The sequence below is a fragment of the Cyanistes caeruleus genome, chromosome 8 (genome assembly GCF_971803275.1).
Source record: "Cyanistes caeruleus chromosome 8, bCyaCae1.hap1.1, whole genome shotgun sequence".
Taxonomy (NCBI): Eukaryota; Metazoa; Chordata; class Aves; order Passeriformes; family Paridae; genus Cyanistes; species Cyanistes caeruleus.
In genome coordinates, this window is record NC_141708.1 from 37,491,880 (window position 1) to 37,519,334 (window position 27,455).

The 27,455-nt window shown below is 44.4% G+C and overlaps 1 protein-coding gene across 2 annotated transcripts in view; it reads right to left on the reverse strand.

The window, feature by feature from the left end:
- The window catches only part of PCDH15 (protocadherin related 15), a 532,955-nt gene that overhangs the window by 361,140 nt on the left and 144,360 nt on the right, over positions 1 to 27,455 (reverse strand). For both annotated transcript variants that reach the window (XM_086900046.1, XM_086900037.1), the window contains one exon: positions 7,125 to 7,185. The gene's annotated coding sequence lies outside the window, so the exon portion shown is untranslated. The remainder of the gene's footprint in view (positions 1 to 7,124; positions 7,186 to 27,455) is intronic.

Sequence of the window (27,455 nt, forward strand, 5' to 3'; positions counted from 1 at the left end):
ATCTTCCCAGGGCTGTTGGTTCCCCAAAATCAGAAGCCTCTGATGGAGTCTGACTTCCCTGCTACACTTCTGCAATATCAAGAATCATTTCCTCCCCAGCCTGCAGTGTCTTTGAATTTCCTTCAGAGCCTGGAAGGCTGAGTGCAGAATTATCTTTGTATTACTGGGAAACTGGGGAAGGTTGGGAAACTTGCCCAGAGAGGTAAGGACTCCCCAGCCCTGGAAGTATTCCAGATCAGGATGGATGGGGCTTGGAGCAACCTGGGATAATGGAAGGTGTCCATGCCCATGACAGGGGTGGGAATGAGATGGGCTTTGAAGTCCCTTCCAGCAGCAGCAGAACAGTGCTTGAGAAACATTTGGCTTTTTCATCCCAGGTCTCTTTGCTACTCCAGCACTTTGTAAAATATCAGCACCCAGAGCGTATTACTGACAACACCTTTCATTTTAATACCATTTAATAAGGAATGGCTGCTCAGATTTTTTTTCAGGTCATGAAAGAAAATTATTATGTCTGATTTATACCTTGAAACTGCATGCTGGAATTTTTGAAAGCACTGGGATGTTTCTAGAACATTTAAAAAAAAAAAAAAAACACAAAGCTGTTAGTGGAGAGTACCAAATTCTGCCACATCACACTTCCAAGGTTATGTTGCCCCCTGGGGATGACCTGGAGTTTATCAGTGTGTATCCAGGTGATCTTCTCGGGGCAGAACACCCTGACACTTCCAAGTCAAGGGACAGAAGCACAGCAGCAGATGCCTGTATCCCTCCTCAGCTACTTGATCCACTTCTCAGCCATTTGGAGGAGTATCTTGGAAGAGTATCTCAGAAGATACAAAAACACTTAGCCCCAAACTGAAATGCAGTGCTCCTGAGCTCACCACAGCCTGGGATTTCAGCACTTTCCCATCTGATGTTGTCTTGAACCTGAAAAAAAGGGCTGCAGAATGAATTGTCCAAGTAAATTATGGACCTGAGAACATCTGTGGCATTTTCATTCTAGAGATGAAATAATCCAAGACAACCTCAACAATTCCATCCCACTGTCCTTCATTCCCTGCCCAGCCCCTCCAGAGCTTCTGCTGGAACAAGGAATAGGCACAAGTCTCTGTGCAGTCCCCAGACTGGCCAAAATCCAGCTGGATTTATTTCTGAGCTCCACAGGAGCTGGAATGTCACCTTGCTGATGAGCACAGGACCTCTGTGCAGAAAGCAGCTCTGATGCTGTGATGCAGCGAGACTGCCTGGGCTCTGCAGAGTGCAGGTGTCCAACAGCTCCTGGGGGCTCTGGAGACAGCTGGGCCAAGGGTAGTGGAGCAGGGTACTCTTCTTTGCCCTTGGAATGTGCTCAAGGAACAGGGACAATGTTCTATTTGCAAGCTGTCAGTGGGTGCCATGTGTTGGGTTTGGTGTGAATGATGCTAAATCCAGTCCGGCAACTAAACCTGACTTAACATCCTGAGGGTGAGGCCAAGACTTGGCAGAGAAGCTTCTAAACTGACCTGGAGATACAGGACTGGCAGTGAACCCCTTTAAGGTACTAAATTTCACTCTCACTTTCAAATGGACAGGTTGTTCCCCTTGGAGTGTGTGAAGGTTCTTCCCCTGGGTTTTGGGGATGTCCCCCAGGGACATCGAGGTTAAAAGGAAGAAATCTGCCCACGAGTGTTGGTCTGGGCAAGTTACATCAATCTCTACTTGATAATAATTTCTTGTTGCTGGCTTTAATAAAATTGCTCCCAGAGGAGAGAACATTTCAAGATTCCCAAATTCCAGGAAATACTCCATTCCAGTTTGGAAATCTCTGAATTTTTAGTGACCATAAAAGTTTCTACTGCTGCAAGTGCAGAGAGGCAATTTCCTTTGGGAATCACAGCCATGGCTCTGATCTGGGGGGGAAAGACACCAGGGAGTGCTGCCTTCATGTGAAGGAGAGACTAAACCAGGCAGCAGAAAAGCTAATTTGGGAGAAAATCATCCTAGCTAGAATTCTGCTCCCATTAGATTAAAATACCCAAAAACTCTATTTGATTCCAGACAAATCAATTCAGCCAATACTGGGCTCTGAGAGTACCTGAGTGGTTGGAGTAGCCTGAGAATTATCTTGGTCTCCATCAAGGTAAACAATCCAGGAGCATTTTTAAGCAGCAATCAAAGACCTTTCAAATGGTGATGAAAGAGAAAGAGGTGATTCAGATCTGATACCATTATGGGTCAGCTCCACCTCTGGGAAGTTTTCATTTCTGGTTGCTGAGAACAGGGAGCCTAAGCGAATGTCCCTGTAGCACCTTTCCCACCCAGCCCAACCTTCTGCTATTCCTGCACATCCCAGGGCCACCAGCTCTCCTCTCCAGATCCTCTGCTCCCCAGCCTGAATAACCTCAGCTGAGATGTGGCAAACTGCATATTTATGTATTAATTACTGCCTTAAGCAGCAATTACAAACCCAAACAAAATTATGCATCAATGGCCAAGTGAGCCAGGCACTGCTGGAGCTGGGCAGCTCTCTGTTTTCATCCTAAACAGAGGCTCAGGAAGGAATCACAGTTCCAAGAGGTCAGGAATTAAGGAGAGCTGTATTTCCCTGCTGCATTTTATTTCATAAATACATTTATGTGAACTTAGGGCTCTGTCTGTTGTAAATTCTGTTCCAGGGTATGTCAAGAAAGTGATAAATGAAGGTGTAGACACTTGACAGCATCCTGAGGGATCTGTTAGTGCCTCTCTGGATGGGCAGCAATGTCCTTTTCTGCATTTCTGGGTACTCTCTATTCGCATGAAGGCAAAAGAATTCCATGAGCTGAGTGCTCAGCGAAGAGGAACTGCTTTTAATTCACCTCTGTTGTATCTTATAAGGAGAACATTAGAATTTATACCATCCTGTCACCACATAAAGGCGTGCAGGAAGGGAGTTACACAGCAAAGCCACCTGTGGGTAGAATTAATGGGAATTATTTGTGGGAAACATATCCTGACTGACACAATTACCTGGGGAAAATGAGAGCAAAATTAGACCTGACTCTCTTCTCCGTAAAAGTCAGTTCTGATCCAAAAATCCAACAGCCTGCAATTAACAGATTCTACACATTTTGTCCTTCTCTGGCTTAAAGCTGATGTGTTCCTGGCAGAACTTTTCAGGCTGATGCTGACACCTAAATTATCAACCTCTCAACATCTGCCCTCAGAAAACTTGGCTCTCTTAGTGCAGCAATAAAACCCCCAGACATTTCTCCCTAAATATTGGGATAGTCATGATCTGGGTGGCAGTGCAATCCCAAGTGCCAGTAGGAAGCCCAGGAATGCAAATAGGGCTTGAGGCAATGTAAAGCAGCACCAGAATTTCAGAGCTGATCATCCCTGGCACATCTCAGTGCACAGAGACAGGCAGAGGAGCAGCCAAGGAGCTGAGAGAACAAAGCCAGCCAGGAGCTTCCAACAGCAGCTACTGAGGACAAAAGCTGGTGTCTGGGAAGACACTAGAGAAAAGAATCATGGAATATAGAATCCTTCAGGTTGGAAAATCCCTCCCAGCTCATGGAGTCCAAGCTGTGCCCGATGCCTATCCTGCCCCCAGCCCAGAGCACTGAGTGCCATTTCCAGCCCTTCCTTGGACACTTCCAGGGATGGGGACTCCAAAGCTCCCTGGGCTGCCCCTGCCAAGGCCTGAGCTCCCTTGCCATGGAGAAATTCCTCCTGGTGTCCAAGGAAGGAAAGTTCTTTTTCCATGCTCTCAGTGGGTCTGTAACTCATGAACACAGACCTCTGTCCTGTACCTGCCTGCATGCCAAATGTATTCACCTGGCCTTTTCTGTCCTACTGGAACCTGTGGTTATTTGGATTAATTCTTCCTGAGTATTTTATCCTTTTCTTACCCTCACTTCTATGCTCACAACTCCTGCAAAGTGGCCAGTGTTTCCACCCTCCTTTCTGTTTAAATCCCACAGACTTCACCATAATAGAACATTTTGCTGTAAGTGACAACTTGCAGTGGCTTATTTGTGCTTCAAGATTTTGATACCAAACAAATTCTTCTGTGACCCCCCAAATCCCCAGTAAACTGGAAAATTAAGAAAAATGCAAAACTGCAGAACCATGGAAATTCCTTTTCCTCCTCTATCATCCTCAGCTAAGTTTCAAACCCATCTGACAAATTCTGGGTGCCATGGTGAGCAGAGCCAGCTCTGTGCCTTTTCTTGTATCACTGCATAGCTGCAGGAACTTTAGGGAGATTCCTTTAGGGAGGATGATTTGGGAACAGATCCACTATGGGGAGGGATGCCCCAGTGCTGAGATACAATTCAACCAAAGCTCCAACCACAGAGCCTTTAAAATTATCTGTAACTCTATATTTTGAACAGGGAAGAGAAATTAATGAGTGAGCATGGGAGAGACAAATGATGGAGATAAGGATCATATATAAATCTACAGAGGCTACATAACTAGTGCACCACAGATCTGGGATTACTCCTGTTCTCCTGGTGAGGATGGAGATACTGACATTGGAGAGTGCTCCAGTTCAGGCCAGTTCTGAAGGTCCTCCCTGTCCCCTGCATACTGCTCTGCACTGCAGGGATCTCTGGGAGCATGGAAACTATACTCCTGGAGGATAGAACCATGAAATCCAGGAATGGTGTGACTGTTCCAGCAGCCACTTCAGGCTGCAGACAGTCTGCATGATTGTACATGTTGGAGAGATGTAGGATCCCCCCAGGAACTGCTCCAACCTACATCACACTTTAGTCCATCCAAAAATTCCTACAGCAGGCTCCTCACTGGATGTTGGCTCAGGAGAAGCCCTCGTGCTCCAGCCAGCTTTGATTTAACTTCAAAGATAAACCACAATGTCTTAAAAACACCTCACAGAAGAGTGCTTGGAAAAGTCTGGAGTAGTTTTCCTAACTCAACACCAACATGTTGCCTTTTCCCTGACTGGCAAAGCCATGGGATTGCAGCAGTTTTGCTGAGTGGTGCCCACTAAAGAGCTAAATCTGAATTTATATTAATTTCTCAGAGTGATGCCAAGCACCAGCGGGTACAGCAAAGTCTGAACTGAAGCCTTGGCATGCTTTAAAGCCAATATTTCTATTTTCAGACGAGTTTCTCTGGGAAGTGGAGTTCACATAATCATTCCATGCCACTGCCTTTTTGTCCTTCCCCCAAAACCCTTTGATAGCAGCATCAAAGCTATTAAGATGCAAATCACTTCAGGAAAGCTGTGGCCAAGATATGAGTGATTCCCAAACATCCCTATGAGGGGACATGTTGCAGTTTCCCTTCCTGTTCATTACATGTGAGGAAAATCCATGGAAAACCAGTTGTTCCCAGTCTCCTGGAGAGGGAAAGGCCCCCAGAGCCCAGTGAGGAGATGGGAATCATAAGGAGCCTTGAATTCACCCCTCCTTTTACTCAGAGCAAGACTTTCAGGTTCAGCAGCATTTCTCAGTTCATCCACAAGGATGATCTCTCCCTGAAAATGTTTTTTTAATAGGAATACACTAAGAAGGAATAAACAGAGAAACATTTGATGTACTGATAGTGTTGTGGCATAGCTCTTATGACCTGGAATAAAGCATGAAGGCATTTAGGAAGGAAAGCCATATCCTGCTTTTGTACCCATAAAAGCTGGAATTTCCCATCACTGTATTAAAACCTGAACTTCTTCCACTGTAAATATTTTTTTCCCTTCCAGAGAACATGGAGAACAGCTCTGAGAGCACCTCTGCAGTTCTTTTAAAGCCAGAGCCAGCCACTGCTGCAACCTCATCTCCCTCAGTCTAACTCCATCCATGAGACCTGTAGAGGGCAGTGGATAAAAGAAAATCAAGCACCCAAAAGAGCCATAAATGTTTAATACAAATTAAAAAAAAAAATAAAAAATTGGGATGTGATCTAAGGACTTCCTCATATTGAAAAGCTTACAGGTAATTCCATGGATTAATGGATTACTGCAATGGGATTTTTCCAAGCCCAAATCCCAGGCTCTCTGGCAGATTGCACTAACAGGCTTTACATCAGAGCTCTTCCCTTGGGATTTACCTTTTTGTTTTTCCCAACATAAATCTTGCACCTGAGCAAAAATGTGCAGCTGGCCCTCGCACTGCCATGGTGCTCACGGGCAAACAAGACCTCCCCCTCCTCCACAGAAAGCCACATTAAGCCAAGGAACAGGGAAAATAAAACTGAGCAAAGCTGAGTGTTTTACACAATATACAACAGTGTGACATTAGTGTTCAAATTAATATCAATTTAGTATCAAACCAGCCAGGACCAAGAGCAGAAAGCAGCCTCCTGGATAATTCAGCTGTGGTTTTCAGGCACACTGCTAATAACTTCATTATCCATTTGCCATATACAATTAACTCATTACTGATGGAATATGTAAAATCCAGGGTAAAACTCCAATTAGGCACAGCAGATAAAAGCAGTGCAGCAGGTACAGGATCCTTTGCCTTATCTTGCACATGAGAGCATTAATCAATACAGCATGGGTGCTTATGATCACCTCATTCCAGCCATTCTGTAGTAACTTCTCCCAGGTTTATAAACCTCATGGAATTCCAAAATTGGCTCTGCAATTAGCACAGATAGAGCTCTCCATGCCTTCATTAATGCCCTGTTTATCTTTGGAATGCAGATTAGATCTGCAAAGGCACCAAAACCACCAGCAACTGAGAAGGCAGTGAAATAGGGCTTGAAAATGTGTGTTAAGGTGATGTCAGGGTGTTAATTCAGAAAGGCCTGGTGGTCTGGAGCTGCTGGGGTGCAGAACTGGGAGCTGTCCTGGCCTCACAATGAGTCACTGGTCCCTGCTGCATCCAAGCCCCTCCAGAAAGGCAGAGATCAAACCAGGGAGTCAGCGCTGCATTCTGCTTCCAGACTCCTGGCTGAGTCACCGCTTTATAAATCGCCACCGCTCCCAAAGAGTCAGACACTGACAATTCACTCTTACCCGCTGCACTTTTTAACCTTGCTTTTGATGTTTTTATTTTTATTCTCCCCCTGCCAACGTCTCCTCTCCTTCCCATCAGTGTTCCCCGTTGTATCGGTTCCCTCGGATTTAAAAAGGGGAGGAGAACTAATGGCTACTTTTGTAATGCACATTTGTGAAGGTAAACACTCACATGGACTTCTGAGCCTTCCCCATACTCTGGCAAAGTTACTGCAGTGTCCTAGAGTGAGAGCCTGTAGGAAGGAAAAATTTAGACAATGCTATTCATGCTCAGAACAGAATGAAACAAAATCATTTTGCTATCATCTGTTTTATAGATCTCTGTCACAATAATGTGAGGAAACATTTTGGAGGGGGTTTGAAGAAACCGGAGGAATCTTTCTTCTGGGAGAAATCTGTTTTTGGTGAAGGCATTCTTCTGTCTCCAGAAAGGAGAAGGAAATGGAAAAAAAAAAAAAAGTAAAAAAAAGAAAAGAGAAAAAGTTCAAAGTGAAAATAAAAGGTAGGTGTGAGCAAGAAAGAGCAGTAAGAATGGATCAGAGACATGGTGGAATCTGTCCAAGGTTGGAGTGGGTGATCCTGGAGGTCATTTCCAACATTAATGGTTCTGTGATATTGTGATTCAAAAAGTGACAAGAAAAAACAGATGGATGGCAAGTCTTGGAGTAGAACCTTTGGATGGAAATGGCACTGGGGAGATCAGAAATATTGTTCTGACTTCATCAGTCATGGAAGGTGCCCTCACCCACACCCTCATCCACATCCACACCCCCATCTGCACCCACATCCACAGCCACAGCCACACCCACAGCCACACCCACAGCCACACCCACAGCCACACCCACAGCCACATCCACAGCCACACCCACACACACAGCCACACCCACACACACAGCCACATCCACAGCCACACCCACAGCCACAGCCACACCCACAGCCACACCCACACACAGCCACACCCACACACAGCCACACCCACAGCCACAGCCACACCCACATCCACAGCCACACCCACACACACAGCCACAGCCACACCCACAGCCACACCCACAGCCACACCCACAGCCACACCCACAGCCACAGCCACACACACAGCCACACCCACACACACAGCCACACCCACCCACACAGCCACACCCACCCACACAGCCACACTGACAGCCACACCCACACACACAGCCACACCCACACACACAGCCACACCCACACCCACACAGCCACAGCCACATCCACAGCCACACTGACAGCCACACCCACATCCACAGCCACAGCCACACCCACAGCCACACCCACAGCCACAGCCACACCCACAGCCACACCCACAGCCACATCCACAGCCACATCCACACCCACAGCCACACCCCTACCAATATCCACACCCACATCCATGCCCACACCCACATCCACTTCCACACCCACATCCATCTGCTGAGTGCCAGCCCATAGCACAAGGGAGGGAAGTCCTGTTTTTGGGAGGAAAGCGCTGCCTGTGGCACTTTCACTTTCTCACCAGGTCACACTGCATCCCCCATCCTAGCAGGATCCTGCTCCCATTTGGCAGGAGGCTGTTCCTCTCTTTCCATTCAGCCTTTTTTCCAGAATCTCTGTCACCCCTAAGTGCTCCCCAACCAGATCACAGCCAAGTCCAACTGCTTTGGAAATTATCCCAACTATGATGAGAGCTTGGATCTTCACATGATGAAAAATTAGTCCTCAGGTGCATCCTCTCAAAGACCAGCTCTCCTGCTTAGTGGTGAGCCAGTGGCTCCCTGGCCCTGATAGAGAGGCACCAGCTAAACTCAGGCAGAATTAAAGCCTGCTCTACAAGCAGCCAGCCGAGCAGCTGAGATAACCCTAATTTTCCTGTCTCTACCACAGGAAAATGAACATGGAATTGAATACGAATGAAGAGAAGCTGGATTCTTTGAAGAATCCATTTGCTTTGGTTTGCTCCTCTGGGACTGATCCAAATGCAGTGCTGAAGTTCTCTCCAGCATTCCTGTGACAGAGGTTTTCAGTTCAACCAGAGGAGTTGTCAGGAAAATTAATCCATAAACACCAGAGGTTTATGCCCATAAAGGAGACAGAAGAGTCCTGTAACTTTATTTGAATTAAGGGAGAGGCCAAGGGGCATTTCCTCTGGGGTCTCTCAGATTTTTGGAGGACGCAGCCTCCTTTTTCTCCTAATTTCCCAGCCACATTTCCCTCTCTCTTTCCCCACTGGTTGAGGTACTTGAGAGGTACAGACTTGCTGAAGCACCTAATACCTGAAAACGCCCCTTCTAATGTATAACCCCCACAAAAGTGTCTTTTCCTTGTGTCACTTAGTGGAATTCTTTATGGAATTTATGGTTCTTCTCATTGCTTCTTTCATCTCTCAGTATCCAATTTCATTTATCAGCAGACCTACAGTTTGTTTGTAAAGACAAATCTCTCATTCCATTTATCAACCAGTGGAATCCTTCCCATTGTTTCTTTTATCTCTCAGTATCTAGCTTTATTTTTTTCGTACACAGTTTGTTTGTAAAGTCCCTCATTCCTTTCAGAGTCAATCTAAAAAGATAGGTCTCACACAAAAACTCCAGTTTGTTCAAAGGCACAAATCCAGATGCAGGGATGGCTGCATAAAACATTCTCAGTGAAGGTGCTGTAGCTGAGGGCATTGGAAGCTCTCAGGCTTTGCTTCCCCTGCCTGATCCCTTCTGGACACTCCTGCTCTGGATGTGACCTTGTGAAAACACTGTTTGGGGAGAAGGGAAGATCTCTGCTAACAAATGAGAGCATTTGCTATGATTTATCATTTCTACCTGCTCATAAAAATAATTATTCTAAATTATGCAAGATGAGGAAGATAACTGTGAAGAACAAAACACAAAACCTCAGAGGTATTTGTTTGATTTTATGGCCTCTCACCTCCAAATTTCTTGACCATATGGTTATGCAGAAAACTTGGTAAAATCTATACTCTAGTAACAAAATGGTGCAGCAGCAGGAAATCATTTGGCTCCTTAGGCCACTGGCAAATGAGGAAGGGTTTTGTGAATGTACTCTTAATATTCAGACAGGGAGGTAAGTCACTCAAAAATAAACACATTTAATCCAAAGACTTCTACAAACAATCCCAAATCTATTTTTATTCTCTCATTAGCAAGTACACTAAGAAGCTTGTGGCAAGCATTGCCATTTGTTTTAGCTCATTATAATAGCTCATTAAAAATAGAAATAAAAAACCTGGAATATCCAAGCTAACTTAATGGGAACAGGGGAAAGCTTCAGTCCCCACCATCAGCACTGTTGTTCTCCAACTTTAATTGAAGCAAAATGAACTTGTGTCTTCCTACACTACAATTTACAGGAGAAAGCAGAATCCCTGTGTTCGAAATTTTCTGGGTACGTGGCGAAGTCCTCTGCAGGAATAAAGCATCAGGAGCATCTCAAAATATCCAAACAAGGACAGGTGGTGTCCATCCACCTCCCGCTTCAGCCGTGCTTTTGGACAGCAACAGCTGATTTAATTCTCATGGTTTTTCCTTCAGAAGAAAAGCAAGAGAAATTGATCATTGCCTGACTCTGGGCTCACCCCAGTTGAATTTTCCCTGATTTCAGACGGAAGTGGAATTTCCCCTTTCTCTCCAAACAGGCCCAGTGTGTCGTAAGAAGCTGCCTGTGCCCTGAAGTGGCTCTTAGGAGTGCTGAACAGTGCTAAGGTGGCTTTCAATCAATTCTGCTCAAGGAGTTTTTTTCTTTTTCAGTCAGTGCTCATTCTTAGTCTATTTTTCATGAAACAGAAAGCAGAGGCTAATTAAGGGAAAACATTGCCATAAATCAACAAGAAAAGAAGAAAAAAAGAGAACAAACCTTGTACCTAAATGAAGGAATTTCACAATTTCAAACTACAAGAATTTAACTCAGTTACATTCAGATTCCTGTTATTATTTTGCTTTAAAATGGTAGATTTTTGCCTGAACCAGAAACCCTGTTCACAGAGTTGTTGTTTTCCATGACTCCAGCAGAAGCAAGCAGCTCCTCTTGCCTTTACCAGGCATGGGAGGGGGACAGCCCAACCCCATTTTCAGAAGCAGCAGGATATTCACTTGGAACAATCTAGGAGGGGTGAGAAAGCCTAACTCTCCTTTTACACTTTTCTGAATAAAACAATGACACTGACCAATAAAAAGGGAGCAAGAAATATAAATTGCAATCACATTGAAATTAGGATTCAATAGAATAATAGAATCATTCAGGATGAAAAAGACCTCCAAGGTTATCAGTTCTAACTTTGGACTGAATACCACCACATCCACTTAGTTTTTGAACAATTGTTGATTTATATGAAACTGAGAAAATGTCAGTATCCAAAAATAAATTAATTTATTTTAAACGCTGTTGTAAGAGAGAATTTGCTTTCTTTTTCAATGTTTCTCCCTTTCACCATTCAGATTTTCTTGCTCAAGTCTTCTCCTAGGTCCTGCAGAAGTGGTGACAGGGACTAAAGGGATAGTGATGAAGGAGGCAAAAGACAAGAAGGGTTAGGAAGACAGAAGCATTGCTGACTCAAAAAAAAAGAACAATCTATATCCCAGAGAATCTGATGAGTGAGAACAATCTCATCTCAATGAGGCTTTATCCTGTTCAGCTGAGGAGTGATCCTGCCTTCCTTTATCCCAAGAATGCAAGGAATGAATTGGAATAGCTGCAGATTAGTTACACCTGTTCAGATAAAATGGAGATTCATCCTAAAGCCAGCACCATGAATCACAGCACGTTCTTCCAACAGGGCTGGCAGAAGCATGGAAAAGATTTTTCTGAAGACTCTGTCACCTTCAGCAGGAATGATTCCTGGTCTACTTTTCAAATGGTATCTGCTCATGTTTTGTTTTGGTCTCCTCTGCCTTTTAACATTTGAAAAGCTCCTGGGAAGTCTGAAAAGAAAAAGGACAGAGGGACAGTTGAATGAGATGTGAAATTAAAGCTGTGTACATCAATGTTTCCTGCTGCCAATCACCATTTCAGCTGTGAAACGTCCTTCCAATGATCAGGTTCAGATGGTGTAGGAGATTGTGAAGCTGGAAATACAGAGTAGAGATGGATTGGTTGGATTTGTAGCTTGAGCAGTTTTTCACCTTTTGAAAGCTGGAGGAGTGAAGTTATCCCTTGGGTTGATATTCTACCACCTGTAGAAACCCCGGGGTATTTTAAATTCATTTTATAGGAGCAGTACTTGAAATCTGATGGGTCAGTAAACCCATCTAACATCAAGTTCCAGCTACATTATTAACACCCAAAGTGTCAGGTTTTGAGGAATTTCCATATGGATGGAAGCTGAATAATCAGTTTCATTTTACTTAATGTAATAAGTAAATAATAAACTCATGGCTATGAATTAATCCCACTTCATCCCTTGACCTCTTTGTCTCTTGGGCAATCCTTTAGTTTATTCTTAGAAGTTTTCCCTTAAAACAGTTTAATCATGTTCATTTACTCCTTCAATGGCAGAAGTGAAACTCATTTCCTCACACTCTCATGAGATTTTAGTGCCCTTTGAGAAATCTTGCACTGATCCCAAAAAAGCAGAGTGGGAATCTTCATGGAATAAATCCCCTAACTGTTGACACATGCTTGGACCTCAACTCTTCATCTACACCATAGTGAAATGCAATTTATAAAACATTCCTGCTAGAAAAAGCTAATTTATTAAATACAGTACCACTCATTATGATATGAAAAGCACATTTAAGTGAAAAAAGTAATTTTGTTTGTAAATTTTCCTTGGAGTGAAACGAAAGTGTGCATGGAAATTATCCCAAGCAAATCTCTTGGCTCCATCCCTCTGATCATCTTGGTGCCTCCTCTGGATTTGCTCCAGAATGACCATTTTTCAGTTTTCTCTTCACTTTCTGTTGTCATAACAACCATAGGTCTACTGTCTTTCTGGAGACAGACCAGATACAGCCTCTCATTGATTCCCCAGTTCCAAAGCCTCTGGAAGGTGACACCCGGTTGTGGAGGGGGTTGGTTCAGACACTGCTGACATTACCCTGAAAAACTCATCTCTGAGGAGGCAACTCTTTATTTTCAGCTGGCCCTGGCTGCAGAGGTCACAAGTTTCTCTGGAGGACAGGAATGACACATTCACTCAGGCAGGAATTGAATTACTGCTCTCCCAAGCCTGGCATTTGACTTGTCTGTCAAGTACGTAACATCTAATAAAAGGCACTGGGCTGTTTCACTGTGCTGACTTGCAGCTCTCAGATGCTGGAGGAGATGGGGTTGGCTTTCTCTTGATGTTCAGGCTTGGCAATAATTTTGAACCAGATGAATAAATATGTGTTCTGTAAGGCTCTTTCTCTACAAATTTAATAACAAGTTTCAGGGGTTGAGGTGAGAACAGGGGAAAGTTTGGATAAATAAAAGTGTAGGAATGTCCCAGGAGGGCCTAATGTTTATCTAGCAAATGTTCTATGCATTACAGCACTTCTTTTCTGACTGTAGCAGGAGCTTCAAGGCACGAGCTAGGAGGTGGTGGATCAGTCCTGGTAACAGTTTCAGGCTGCCTTTGGAATTAATTTTGGGTATGATCTCAATCTCAATGCTACAGAATGACAGGCATGATGCAGAACCTGGCATCACGCACTTGGTGAAGAGACAAAGCCCAGAACACATACCAAATAACACAAAGCCAGTCCAGACAGTGCTCCAAAAGGGCTTGAAGAGGGAGCTGAGGCTTCATCCCTGAGAAGTCTGTGTCTCAGGCCAGGCCATGACAGGTAAATCCTGCAGTGGGACAGGCAGCAAAGGCAGCACTCTCAGGAGCCATGAGCAGAGCTTGGGGAAGAAGGGTTGCCCACCAGAGCAGCAAACCTGAAGCCTTGTGCAGGCACTGCCCAGAGAAGTGAAATGCTCCCACTTCTACCTTCCAATGTGTACAACTCCAGAATATCCCACTTGAAATCTGTTGGGATGCCAGGAGAACAGGATGCTCTGCCTCAGCTCCAGAGTGATTTGGGACGGCTCTGATACAGAGCAGCCTGTGTGTGCATAGGAACAAGAGAGTCCAAGGAATGTTTATGGGAGCCCTCTCCAAGTAAGGACTCAAAGTTTGCAGTGACCATGTAGGATTCAGAAGCAATCTGACCTAGTCAGCGCCATTTTATAAACAATCATGTTTAAAGAAACACTGATTTAGTCACTGGTCCTTGAGGGTCAGAAGAACAGAATAAGCTGGGAAGCCTCTAAACAAAGAGTTTCATCTTCCCAGAACAGTAGTGTGGGAGTAACATCTTGCCCATATCTCCAAAAAGAAGATCTGCTAATGGGAAGATGCAGAATTATAGAGCATAAGGTTGTTCAGTAGGGCCACATTGCCATCCTATGAGGGACAGCTCCCATCTCTGCTCTGGGAGCAGGGAAGGGCTGGAGCTGTGCCAGGCCAGGCTCAGGCTGGAGATCAGGGAAAGGCTCTTCCCCCAGAGGGTGCTGGCACTGCCCAGGCTCCCCAGGGAATGAGCACGGCCTGAGGCTGCCAGAGCTCCAGGAGCGTTTGGACAACATTCTTAGGCATGGGATGGGATTGTTGCGGTGTCTGGGCAGGGCCAGGACTGGACTAGATGATCCCTATGGATCCCTTCCAATTCAGGATATTCCATGATAATACATCAACCTGCTTCTGCCCAGACCAAATTCCTAAAGATTTTGGAAGAAGCTTTGGCTAAGCCAAAACAAGGAGTGTGGGCAGTTGCTGTTGTGGCCAGAGCCAACTGCTCAGAACCGTGGATGAAATTCAGGGTCTTCAGAGGAAGAAATAAAGAAGACCTTTAAACCTTTATTTTTCTCACTTCTCTGTATCAGATGCTTGCACATCTTGATTAGAATTCAGGATGACTCATATTCCACGGCTCTTCTCATCCCTAAAATACTACCACACAGAGTTGCTCGCAAAGATGCTCTAAGGCATAGTGAGCAAAATCCCTGATAGGAATTTTCTTCCTCTTTATTCAAATAAATTTTAACTCTTTTCCTTTTCAGACCTCCAGACTGATACATAACAGCAGCCACTATTTAAATTAGGTGGTGATGGTGAGTTTCTGTGATGTACTGTCCATTATTTTAAATTAAACCGAGAAAGAGTGGACTCTTATCACAACTATTGAAAGTGGTTTTCCTTCCCTGTCGATTTACATCCAAATAACCAACTTATCAACCTTGCAAATGTCAACCTGCACTGAGGCAAGGAGTTGTGAAGTTCTTAAGCAGACACTCTCCTTGGGACTGAAAGGTCAGTGTGCATGTTATTTATTTTTCCTGGGGAGAGATTCCACTCTTAACTCAGGGAAGGCTTTTACTCTATCCACAGAAATAATAATGGAAGGCTTTAACCAAGAAAAGACCAGCCCCAGCCTAAATAAAAAAAAAGAATCCTCAAAAGGATTAATTTTTTTAACATGCAGACAGAAATATATCCTGAGAATAAAATCAGGAATGGAAGGGCATTGTCTTCCAAGAAGTGTCCAGGCACAAGCCCAGGTTTGGATTCCACTCCTCTTGAAGGAATCAAATCTGCCAAATCCACTCTGACTTCCACATGGCAATGTTTCTTACTGGCACCTCTTCCCACCAATTTTAAATACCCTTAAAAACCATCCTGTCCTGGTTTGGGCTGGGATAGAGTTAAACCACAAGACAAACTCGTATTTCTCTCTTTCACTCCTCTTATATACCCCAATAACCACTAATTTTATAATGAAGTGACATTATGGCAAAGACAATCCTGCTGCCTGGCTGGCTCCCACTGACACAATCAACAATGCAACCAAACATTTTGTTCCTTATGACATTGTTTTAGTCCAGACAATTGAGACAAGATGGTGAAAATAAGGAAAAATCATGGCTGGAGAAATCAAGCTCTAAGATTAGCTGGGAAGACAGATGAAATAAGAAAAGAACACTGCACGAAAACATCATTTTTAATGTGCCAGAACCACTGCTTTGAGGGTAGAAACAGCAGCAATGCAAATCCTGCAGCAAAATTTATCAAAATAATCCTAATTTCTGAATAATAAAGCCATTATTGTTGTAACAAAGGACAGTCTTGCTCTTAAGCTTCCTTGAACACACTGTTCTGTCTTCTTACACAGCAGCACAAGGGAAGTCAGAGAATATCTTGGAATCACTAAAGTTGGAAAAGACCTTTAAGATCATCAAGTCCAACCATCAACCAGCACCACCACCCTGTTCTCCACCAAACCATATTGTCAAGTGTCACATCCACACATTTTTTTAACACCTCCAGGCATGGGGACTCCAAAGCTCCCTGGGCAGCCCCTGCCAAGGCCTGAGCTCCCTTGCCATGGAGAAATTCCTCCTGGTGTCCAAGCTGAGCCTCCCCTGGCACAGCTTGAGGCCGTTTCCCCTTGTCCTGTCCCTGTTCCCTGGCAGCACAGCCCGACCCCCCCTGGCTGTCCCCTCCTGTCAGGGAGTTGAGTAGAGAGTGCAAATGTCTGATTCCCAGATCACCCAAACTGCCAGAAACCAGAGATCAAAAAGGCACAGCCTTTTATTAAATCAAATAATTTCATTGATGCATCATAGATTTTATAGAACCCATTTTTTTATCAAGCCAGGTGAATTCACCAGACACAAGGTTTCTCTAACGAGCTGAAATTGTTTAAAGGAATTTCTTCACACTGGTTTTTAGCATAAGGAAAAGCAAAGCCTTCTCCCTTCTCAGTTAATTAATGTGAAGTCGCTGGTTTATGACACACTTTTGCCAGCAACATCCCTCTTGCATCAAGCCCCTATCAGGACATTTATCAGGAAGCTTTATTTAATAACATGGGGTTCTAAATTGGTTCCTTTAATGACAGTATCTTAGGCATGCTGTGTGAGAGCTGGAACACAACATATACAGATATTTTTGTGGTAATATGTAACTGCAAACCTGGGATGTAAAAAAACAAGTGAGGCATTAAGGAATGGACAATAGGGAAGCTATCACAGAACCACTCGGGATTTGGGCTGGAAGAGACCTGAGACCTTAAAGCCCATCCAGTGCCACCCCTGCCATGGCAGGGACACCTTCCCCTATCCCAGGTTGCTCCAAGCCCCTTCCAGCCTGTCCTTGTACACTTCCAGGGATCCAGGGGCAGCCACAGCTGCTCTGGGCACCCTGTGCCAGGGCCTGCCCACCCTCCCAGGGAAGGATTCCCCCAGACTGTACTCTTATCTGGGCTTGTCCAGACCCAGGGTCAGCACCACCACTTGGCCTTGTTAAACCTTTTGAGATTCCCATGGGCCTCTTCCTGAGCTTGTCCAGGCCCCTCTGGATGGCCCTGTCCTTGAGCTGTGTCACTGCACCCTCAGCTCAGTGCCTCCAGCACAGCTGCTGAGAGTGCTCTTGATTTCCCATGGATTTCATGTGGAAGGGGCTACAGGACTGGATTTACAGCTCATGGTGGCAACAGGCATGCACTTGGGCTGAAATGAAGAATGGACACCTCTCCAAACAACAAAATTAGGGATTTTTTTTTTTTTTTTTGAGAGAAGTAAAAGCTACAGGAAGATGGAGAAGTTGCATTCCCATTCAAAAGAGGGGTTGCCGCATTTGCTGGGAAAATCATGATTTTATCTGTCCTCATGCAAGGCTTCTGGTTCTCTGTGTTCAAAGCTAAATTATTTCTCTCCTCAGATCAGGACACCAACCAACTGGGACACACAAAGCTTCACCACTTCCTTCTCACAGCTGTCCTGTTTCCCAACCAACACAATCTCCCTTTCAGTGTGGGGGGGTCTTTCCAAGGGGACATTGTCTTCATTGCTGCTTGGACATTAAAATTGTTCTGAGTCTTGCGTCTGGTTTCTTAAAATCAGCAATCCCTGAACACTTTTGATGTGTGGCTTAGCAAAACACTTGCCCTCTGCTGCCACTGAGGTCACCTGGGCATGGTGGGACACTGTGGGGGCCACTCTCTCGAGACTCTGTCTTTGTTCATGCTACTCTGCCAAAAAAACTTCTCTGTTAAGAAACAAATAGAAAGCTTGGACCACGTGGAAGGACTCTTTTTACCCATCTTTTATCACTGCATACACTCAAACACACAATGTCCTTCTAAATCCTCTCCTTTCACCTTTGCTTGTCTTCAAAATATGCCAAGGAACTCCCGTGGGATGGGCCATCCCCAAACTAACTCTTAAACAGTACCAGGGAGAGAAAAATCACTGTTCAAACAACCAGTTCTGCAATGTCTTTGCTCTTTCCTGGAGTCCTGACATTCCTTTTGTCCCAGAGGCTCTGACTCCCTCTCAGCTGTTCCAACTGCAGGCTGCTCCATTCTTTCCAATCCACAGGGTCTGTCTGTCTGCTCTGAGCAATCCAGAACATGTTACACATCCCCTATATTATTTATACTGGCTACTTACAAGTTGATTTTTATTTATTTATTTAAAGTTTCCATCTGTAGGTTCTGTCTCCCTTTAAAAATCTCCCCCTTTCTATTGTGTTCTAAAGGATATCTGTTCTCTGGGAACATCTGTCCCTAATGGGCCCTGGTAGATATAACAGGGACACCATTTTCCATCTTATTACATGCATATAGTTTTCTGTTTGTTTTTCAAATCCCCACAACATTACAGCTTCCTTCCATTGTAAAACAACAACAACAACAAGAAAAAATTAGCTTCAACTCCTGATGAGTTTTTGATTCCCAACAAAAATGTCAATGCTGGGCTTGCAATGAGACATCTCAGTGTAGGGAAATATTTTCCACTGCTTAATTTAACAAATTATTAAAACCAAGTTGATGAAAATGTGTTGGCTTACATGACCAAGGGTCTGCTGTTCATTCCATTCTTTTAATCTGCCTCTTTTATTCCTTCATCCAACTATTTTACAAGAGTCAGAGGTCTCTATCAGATTATTTCTATAATTAAGATGCTTTAAAATGGCACTTTAGAATGGACTTGGAGACTCACAGCATCTGTACCGTGTATAGCACCAAATATTTTAGATCCTAACAGATCTAACCTCTAACCTGAACAAAAACCCATCCTGCTGCATCCTAGTGTCACCACCTAGCTCTTGAGAGACGGATTCATCCACGTGGGGATGCCCATGTAGCAGCAGGAAGGTCTCAGCTGGCTGTGGGTAAGTGTGAGTCATTTGTTCTCAAGCTCCCACTGCTAGTACAGCCTTTAACACATTATGATTCTTAGGAATGGGCTGAAAAGATTCCAAAATTATAGAATATGAGGGGAAAAGTGGAGCAGGTGAGGGGAGGGTATGCCTGACACTGAATACATCCCATGAAAACATCCCTAACACCATACCAGACCCATCCAGTTACAGAAAAAGGGAAACATGGCAGAAATCAAGGAATCCTCAAATCAAAAAGGTCTTTCTGGACTCCTGAGGCAACTTGTGGAGTCCCAGGGCAGAGGAATAATCAACAGTGGCATTGCTGGATATGAGCAAATACAAATGACAGATCCATCAGGTTTTTTCTCCAAAGCCTGGGGGCACACACAAACTGGGGGCCCAGCTCTCGCTCCTGGGAGGTGTTCCTGAGAACTGCAGGTGAGCCTGCACTCAGAAATCTCATCCCTTCCCTAAAATCCTACTTGAAAAATGTGTGTTTGCATCCCAGCTGTGCTTGGAAAGCTCTTCAGAATTCCGCTCATCTCCCTGGTTAACAGATTTTCTCCCAATTTCCAGTTTAAACACACTGAGGACATACTTTAGCCCACCAGACTTTCCAGCTGGATCATCAGCTTCTATTCCCTTCTATTCCCTATTTGAACTCTCAATGTATTGTTAAAAGCTGAACATCTCTGTTTTGCTAGGAAAGGAATTGGATCCAAATCAATTCTATCCCAGAGAGGAGGGAGGAAGGAACACCAGGTCATGCCTCATCCTTCTCTCCACTCTCCGAGTTTAAATAGACCTTCATCTGATGACAACCAACCCAACCACAAACACATGAGTGAGCCTTGGACAACTGGACAAACTTGCCTATTCACCAGTCACAGTCTGAAACCCCTTCCAGCAGTGTGGGATTTTTTAGGAGCTCCATCACCAGTGGTTTCTTGCTCCTCCCATTTAAAGCCCCAGGACAAGCTACAAACAGCTCCTTCACAGGGGAGTCCATCAAACCCAGAAATCCCTCCCTGACAGGAGCAGCCCCTGAGGAAGAACAGAGATATTCATCCCATGGGACAATTTCCCTTAACTTCCAACTGACCCCAAAGACTTACAGCTCACTCACTTCCTTAACAAAAAGGATTTCTGTTTTTCAGGCCCTGCTATGAAACTTCCAGAATTAAAGCTAACATGGAACAGGTTGTCCAGAGCTGTCTCTGCCTCATAATCCCTGGAAGGGTTCCAGGCCAGACTGAAGAGGGCTTGGAGCAACCTGGGACAGTGGAAGTTGTCTCAACCCATGAGAGGGGGCTTTGAAGTTCTTTCCAACCCAGGCCATTCTGGAATGATTCCTTGATGATGATTCTGGGAGAGATATTTTGTATTTTACAGCTCTTGGCTGGTGAGTGGCAATGCCCAGCTCAGGACTCATCACCTGTGGGTGGAATTTTTGTCTTCTTCTCTTTGCATCCACCTCTGGAGGATTTCACCTGCCACTGCCTTGCCCAGCAGTTAATTCTGCCTCAATCCTGCTGCAGTTTCCCACAGTCAGCACTCAGCTTCAGTGCTCTGAAGGAAGCACCGGCAGCACATTCTGTGTCTTTCGCAGCTCATTTATCAGTTGAGTATCACAGGTTTGTGCAGATTCCTTGGAGACTGTGCTGCTGTAGTCCTCTCACTCAGGAAACTGCTCAGTTACTCCAACCTTCTGTTTCCTATCTTCTGACCAATTTTTTCACTGATTTGTAGAGCATTCCTTTTCTTTCTCATCCTTTTGTCTTTAATCCCAAATCCTCAGAGGGTTGGACACAGAGAACAGCACATTCATGATGATCTACTCCTGTTTCATTGATGAGGACCCGTTTTGGGGATCATTTGCTCCTTTTAACTATCATCTTGGTATCAGTCTGGGGATGCTACTCTGCAGGTGGGATTGTGCTAAGATTTCCCATCCCTGGAAGTATCCAAGGCTAGGCTGGAAAGGGCTTGGAGCAGCCTGGGAGTGCGGAAGGTGTCCCTGCCCATGGTAAGGGCATGGAACTAGAAGAGCTCCCTCTGGAGCTCCCCTTGGGAGGGCTCTGCCTCCAGCTCTATCCTGCTGCTGTTCCTCTACACCCTCATGGAGGTTTCCTACCTGGAGGAACAGGACTGCTCACTTAGAGCCCAAGATCCATTCTGGCTTGGTTCCATTTTTTGGTTTGTTTGGGGATTTCTGAAGGGGAGGAGGCAGATGGGCTGGTTCCACGAAAATCAGTTCCAAGGCTGCTACAATAACCCACTTCTTGCTAGTCTGGCACCTTCCTCCTACTCCCCAGGCAAGGTTGGTTTCACACCTGCACCGATTCATAGACTTGATGGAATCAGGTTCAGAACTTAATATTTTAGATCTAAGATTTTATTTATTCTGACTTTATAACATACCTAGGCTCTGAACTATTTAGAGTAAATCACAGCTCTTGGAGGAACAGGTGTCCTGGCAAATTCTGGAGTTGTCAAAGCTTCAGCTTCATGCTACAACCAAATACTTCTCCTAAAAAAAAAGTTGAACTTCCATATGCTGAAACTCTTGTTTTGTTTACAACACCCCCCTGCTCTTAGTCCCTAACACAGTGGCTTATTATTATTAAATTTTATGCTGTATTTGTTCTACTAATCCAGAAAGTCAATAAATTTTTTTGTGTAGTTCTTGTGTCCTTCACAGCATTACAGGAGTTTCAAAACTTGCATTGTTGGGGAGGGTGAAACAGAGAAACCTTATGAATGTGATTGTTTGGCAGAAGATTCTGAAAATATGAAGCCTAGAATCGAAGTAGAAATGAAAGCCTGCTTTGAGTCATGATGCTGAGTACTGGTTACTATATAACCAAAGAACAATAGCCTAGCCAGCTAAAGGAGAATCCCTGGTTGATAACACAATGTCCTTCTGCTGCTACAAAGTCCAAAGGTCAAGAAGCAAGGAAAGAATTTGTAAAGCTTTTAGAGTTTAAAATGCAACACTGTATGTTAATATGGGGATTCTCATAGGCTGTATGTAAATTATTTAGTGGGTGTGTCTCGTAGTGATTGGTTACTGGGAATTAGAATATTCACTATAGAAAAAGATAGATTGTATTGTAACAAGAACTTCGCTCTCTCAGCTCTTAGCGCCTACCACCCCTCTTTTAGCCCTTCCCTGCTCTTACCCCTCTCTCAGCTCCTAGCCTTTCCCCACCTCTTAGCCTTTCCCTACCCCTCTCCCTGCTCCTACGTTGCTCCTAGTTTCTCCCTCCCTTACCCTCTTAGTTTTCCTCTGTCTTGTTTTTCCCTCTTTCCCCCTCTTACCCCTCTCTTGTCCTCCCCCTCTCTCCTAAGCCTCCCTAGTTTTTCCCTGCTCTCCCTCTGTTGCTCTTGTTCCATCCCTCTCATCTTTAACTTCTTCTCTCCTGTTCTTCCCATCTCTCTCTCTCTCCTCTCCCCCTGACCACGTGGACCCCAAGGCTGGTGGCAGACACGGGTCTCTCCCTCTCTTTGCCCTTACAATAAATTGCTTGTACTTGAACAGCTTGACCCTGGAGAAGTCTCTCACCACAAGTGAGTGTTTTGAAGAGCAATACTGCATCAAAGACCTTGTGCCAAGGCCACTGAAGAAGTATTAGGGAGGGCTCTTCATGGGACCCGTCCCTCAGGAATGCTTCTGGTTCCTCCCCTGCACCTGGAGCTCACCTCATCCTGTCCCAGTCTCCTCTTTTCCAAGCTCCTTATCTGCCTTAGCCAGTTCCTTATAATTCCTGTATTAATCTGTGCCATCTCCGCTTTCAATAATAATTTCCTCTGGGAACTGCACTGAATAAATGCTGCCTATAAATACAGAGAGCTTAAGCCCCCTGCATCTCTGTAGTGTGAGATGTTCACTGGCTCAGCAAAAAGAACCAGCCTGGTACTCTGATAAAATCACCTGCTGCGCAGAATTTTCCCTTTTATCCCACTTTTCACTCAGGACCTTCTGGATTACTCTTTGTTCCAAACCTGACCTAAGAAATCAGCTGATCTGCATGGACTTTTTCCAGGATCTCCTTTTGCCCAGTCACATCAGAATGCATTATATTCCCAGATGGAAATAAACATTAAAAATTTTGCTAGGGAGCAGATATAACAATTGGAAAAGTGATAGATTTGCTTTCTCCAAAGGAAGTCACTAACAAAGCCAAGAGCTTTGCTATGCTTTAATCAAATAAATCACACAGACTCAGCAACAAAATATCCCACCTAAAAGGAATTGCAGGATGATTTTCCAGCTTCTTCTCTTGACAGCAGCATGAAACTGATGTGGATGTAGAAGGGGAATGGAAATCCTGCCTTTTTTGCCTGACAATTTTTTGGCAAGAATTAGCTCCTGCCATCTGAGAACAACTGTTTCATGTTGCTCATAAAGTTTTGAATCTTTATCTAAATTTTTCCCAGGAAAGAAAAGACTTTCTTTGCATTGCAGTTTATGTTGGCACCCGAGTTCAGTACCCAGAAAAAAGAACCTGCCACATTTCCTCCTCCTACTCCTCCCCTCTTGCCATTCTGTGTTCAAAATCCCAGCCAGAATTCAAACACAACTTGAAGGGGGGATAACCCTGGTCATGAGATGTGCATTCCCAACAAAACCAAACCTCTTTTCCCTGTGGTTCAGCAGAGCTGTTGAGGCGATTTCCATCTTGTGATTCCAATCAATAAATTCTCAGTGCCACAGAGTGTGCAGCAGCCAGCATTCCAAAGGGACACATTTTCCATCCTTTCCCCAACACATTTTTGGAGTTAGTAATTTCAAAGACATGACCTTCATCATGGGAGACTGGTTTTCATTGTATGTCTGTACAGACATCCTAAAACATTCCTGAATTTAACACCAGTAAACCAAAAGTTAAGAAGTACAAGGGGAAAAAAAAAAAAGTCATTTTCAGGAAGTGCAGTGGACAAACTGGCAAATGAAAACCACCCAGAAGTGAACTCAGCCTCGAGGAATACAGGTTATTTCAAATTATTCAAGAGAGAATTATGGGAATGATTTGCAGCAAAAACATGTCCATATTAAAAAGGAATTATCACAGTGCTTTAACTGCACTTCTCAGCCATAGGTGTGGGGATTATATGTTGATCACCTGGAAAATGTAAAATAGAATATTAATGATATTGTTCATATCTTAATTACTGATTAAGAAGAGCAACTAATATTTTATTTAAATAGTCCTTTAAATTTAAACTACACTTTATTTAAATAGTTTTCACTTCCCAAACAAACAGAGAAGAGCAGAACACACAGCTTTCAATATCTGCTGTTTTATTCCTGATAAAGGCTGCTTCAAATAAGAAAAATAACAAGAAAACAACGCCTGAGGTTTTCATTAAAGTAGTTTACATATTTTCATGAAGGCTGTCAACTTGGAAACCAGGGAGAAATTCATAACAAGTTTTATCCTTCTAAAATACCCACCCTAAAACACATCAGGCACTTATCTGTAATTTGTTTCGACTCAAATATATTCTCCACCCTTCCCGAAGATGAAATATTGAACAGGAAAATCTCTAACTGGCTTTTTCCAGCTCTTTTACACCATGTGCTTGTGAGTTATCCCAAGCATGGAGAACACAACTGGGGGGTGCAGGGGTATTTTGGATTCTCCAGTGTTTATCCAACTGAGACTGTGCCATGGAGGAATTCAGAAAAATTCAGGAGGCATTAGGGCTTCCAGGCATGAACTGGGTCGGAGGTTTCACCTTTCTCCCAGCACCAAGAGGAAACACAGGGCAGCAACTCGAGGGCTCTAAACGGGGAGGGAGAGACCCAGGAGTGGGAGGCACCTTGAAACTTGTTATTGGGGGGCTTGAAAATCAAATTGCTCAGGTGTTGGGGTCATTTCACCTTTCACTTTTGGGTGAAATGACCCCAGCACCTGAGCAATTTGATTTTCAGTTTTATAAGGTCCTTATAAACACATCCAATTCCTCCCCAGTATCCCATGAATCCTGCCCTCTGGCAGTGAGAAGCCATTTCATGTGTCCTGACCCTCCATCCCTTGTCCCAAGTCCCTCTCCAGCTCTCTGGGAGCCCCTTCAAGCACTGGAAGGGGCTCTAAGTTCTTCCTTAAGCCTTCTCCTCTCCAGGCTGGTCAGCACAGAATCCACATTCCATTGGAATTAGCCAGCTTGCCTTGCTTTCTCCAAGCAGAAACCAGGAATTTTAGGCACACATAGTTTGCTTTGCAATAACCCAGACTGCTGCCTTGTTCTCAGGTGGAATAAATCCATACCACACTGGGCAGTGAGATTTAGGAGGTAACTCCGAGCACTGAAGGTTGATGGAAATTTGGGGAAATATGTCCATGTTGTGTTGACTTCCAACAAAATATTCCATAACGGGAAACAACATGGTATTTTCATAGCCTGCAGAATTTAACTGAGTGAAAATGGGTAAAGCCTCATTAACAAGACACCAGATGTGTGTGGGAGTGCATCGCTCTTCCCAGGTCTGCTTGACCAAATCATTTATCTCTTAGATCTATATCTATATCTATATATATAGATATATACACATATATACAAAAATAAAGAAAAACTGCAACCAGACAAAAATAAAGCACAGACAACACGCAATTCATTACAGCAGATATTTATTTGTGTTTCTGAAGATACCAATCAGTTCTTATATGTTTTAAAAAAGAAAAATAAATGTTTCCAGCATAGAAATACTTTGCTGAAATTTCCACCAGAAAGAATTCCTATTCTCTGCTTTAAACAGAGCTGGAGAAAAGAAGGGTCCAGAGGGACCTCCAAGTCAATTTCAGTGCCCAAAGCGGCTCCAGGAGACCTGGAGAGGGACTGGGGACAAGGGATGGAGGAACAGGACACAGGGAATGGCTTCCCAGTGCCAGAGGGCAGGGATGGATGGGATATTGGGAAGGAATTGTTCCCTGGGAGGGTGGGCAGGCCCTGGCACAGGGTGCCCAGAGCAGCTGTGGCTGCCCCTGGATCCCTGGAAGTGTCCAAGGCCAGGCTGGACTTTGGGGCTTGGAGCAGCCTGGGATAGTGGAAGGTGTCCCTGCCCATGGTAGGGGTTGGGATGGGAGGTCTTTAAGGTTCCTTCCAAAATTTAGGTTGGGAGGGAAGTTGCTCTGGACTATGTGGAACACAGGCACACTCTGGCAGCAGCACGGTCACCTCTGGATTCCACATCTGAGCAAAAGGCTTCCACATTCCACCACCTAAAATCCACACTGCTAAGCCTGCAATTGCTTTGCCCAGAGAATTCTCAGTCCCTCAGGCAGAGATGAGAGGGACTAAATGAATTCCACTGCCATAAGAACAGTTTCCTCCTTGCTTTACTCAAAGATTAATGCCCATTGTCAGCAGCTTTTATGATAAATGATCGTCATTGTGAATTTTGGTAATGAAGATGCATCATGCTGTGTGTTGTTCACACACTACAGAATGCTTCTCCTCTAATCAGCAAGGGCTTGGAGTTCTAGAGATTGTTTTGCAGGGAAAAAAATCAGGCTATTGGGATGGGAACTGGTTTGTATTTAATGCTGTAAATAGAGCCAGAGTCCTCAATTCTGAGTTTCCCTGGATGGTGATGACAGAACCAAGGGCTGTGGCTATTCCATCAGCCTGGGCTTTGGTGTGAGAGGAGCAGGTGAAAGCAAGAGTGGCTGGACGCATTTCATACACACTGTCTATAATTTTAGGGTTCACTTTGGATTTTACACTCTCGCTGGGAAGGATCAGTCACTGCCTTGGACCCCCACATCCCTGTTAGTGGGACCAAATCTGCATTAGTTTCCTGATTCACATGAGCAAAAACACACAAAATTGACCCAAAATTCAATAATAATGAATAAGCATCAAAGGCATTAGAATCATTGTGCAATATTTCCCTTATTATATGCATGTTCCAGGCTGAAATTAAAGAGCAACTTAATTTCTTCAGTTGGTGACTGCCTGAAAAAACAAGTCCCATCATTAAATCTGAAGCATTATTTTGGTGCATTCCTAGGATCCTCATTTTTGAGGGCAGCCTTCCCCTTCTTAAGGACCATGGAGATGATTAAAAGGGACGGAAAGGCTGGGAGATCTGGAAGTGTTCACCTGGAGAAGAGAAGGGTCCAGAGAGACCTCTAAGTCCATTCCAATGCCTATAGGGGGTCCCAGAAAGCTGGAGAGGGACTTGGGACAGGGGATGGAAGGACAGGACACAGGGAATGGCTTCTCACTGGCAGAGGGCAGGGAGAGATGGGATATTGGGAAGGAATTGTTCCCTGGGAGGGTGGGCAGGCCCTGGCACAGGGTGCCCAGAGCAGCTGTGGCTGCCCCTGGATCCCTGGAAGTGTCCAAGGCCAGGTTGGACTTTGG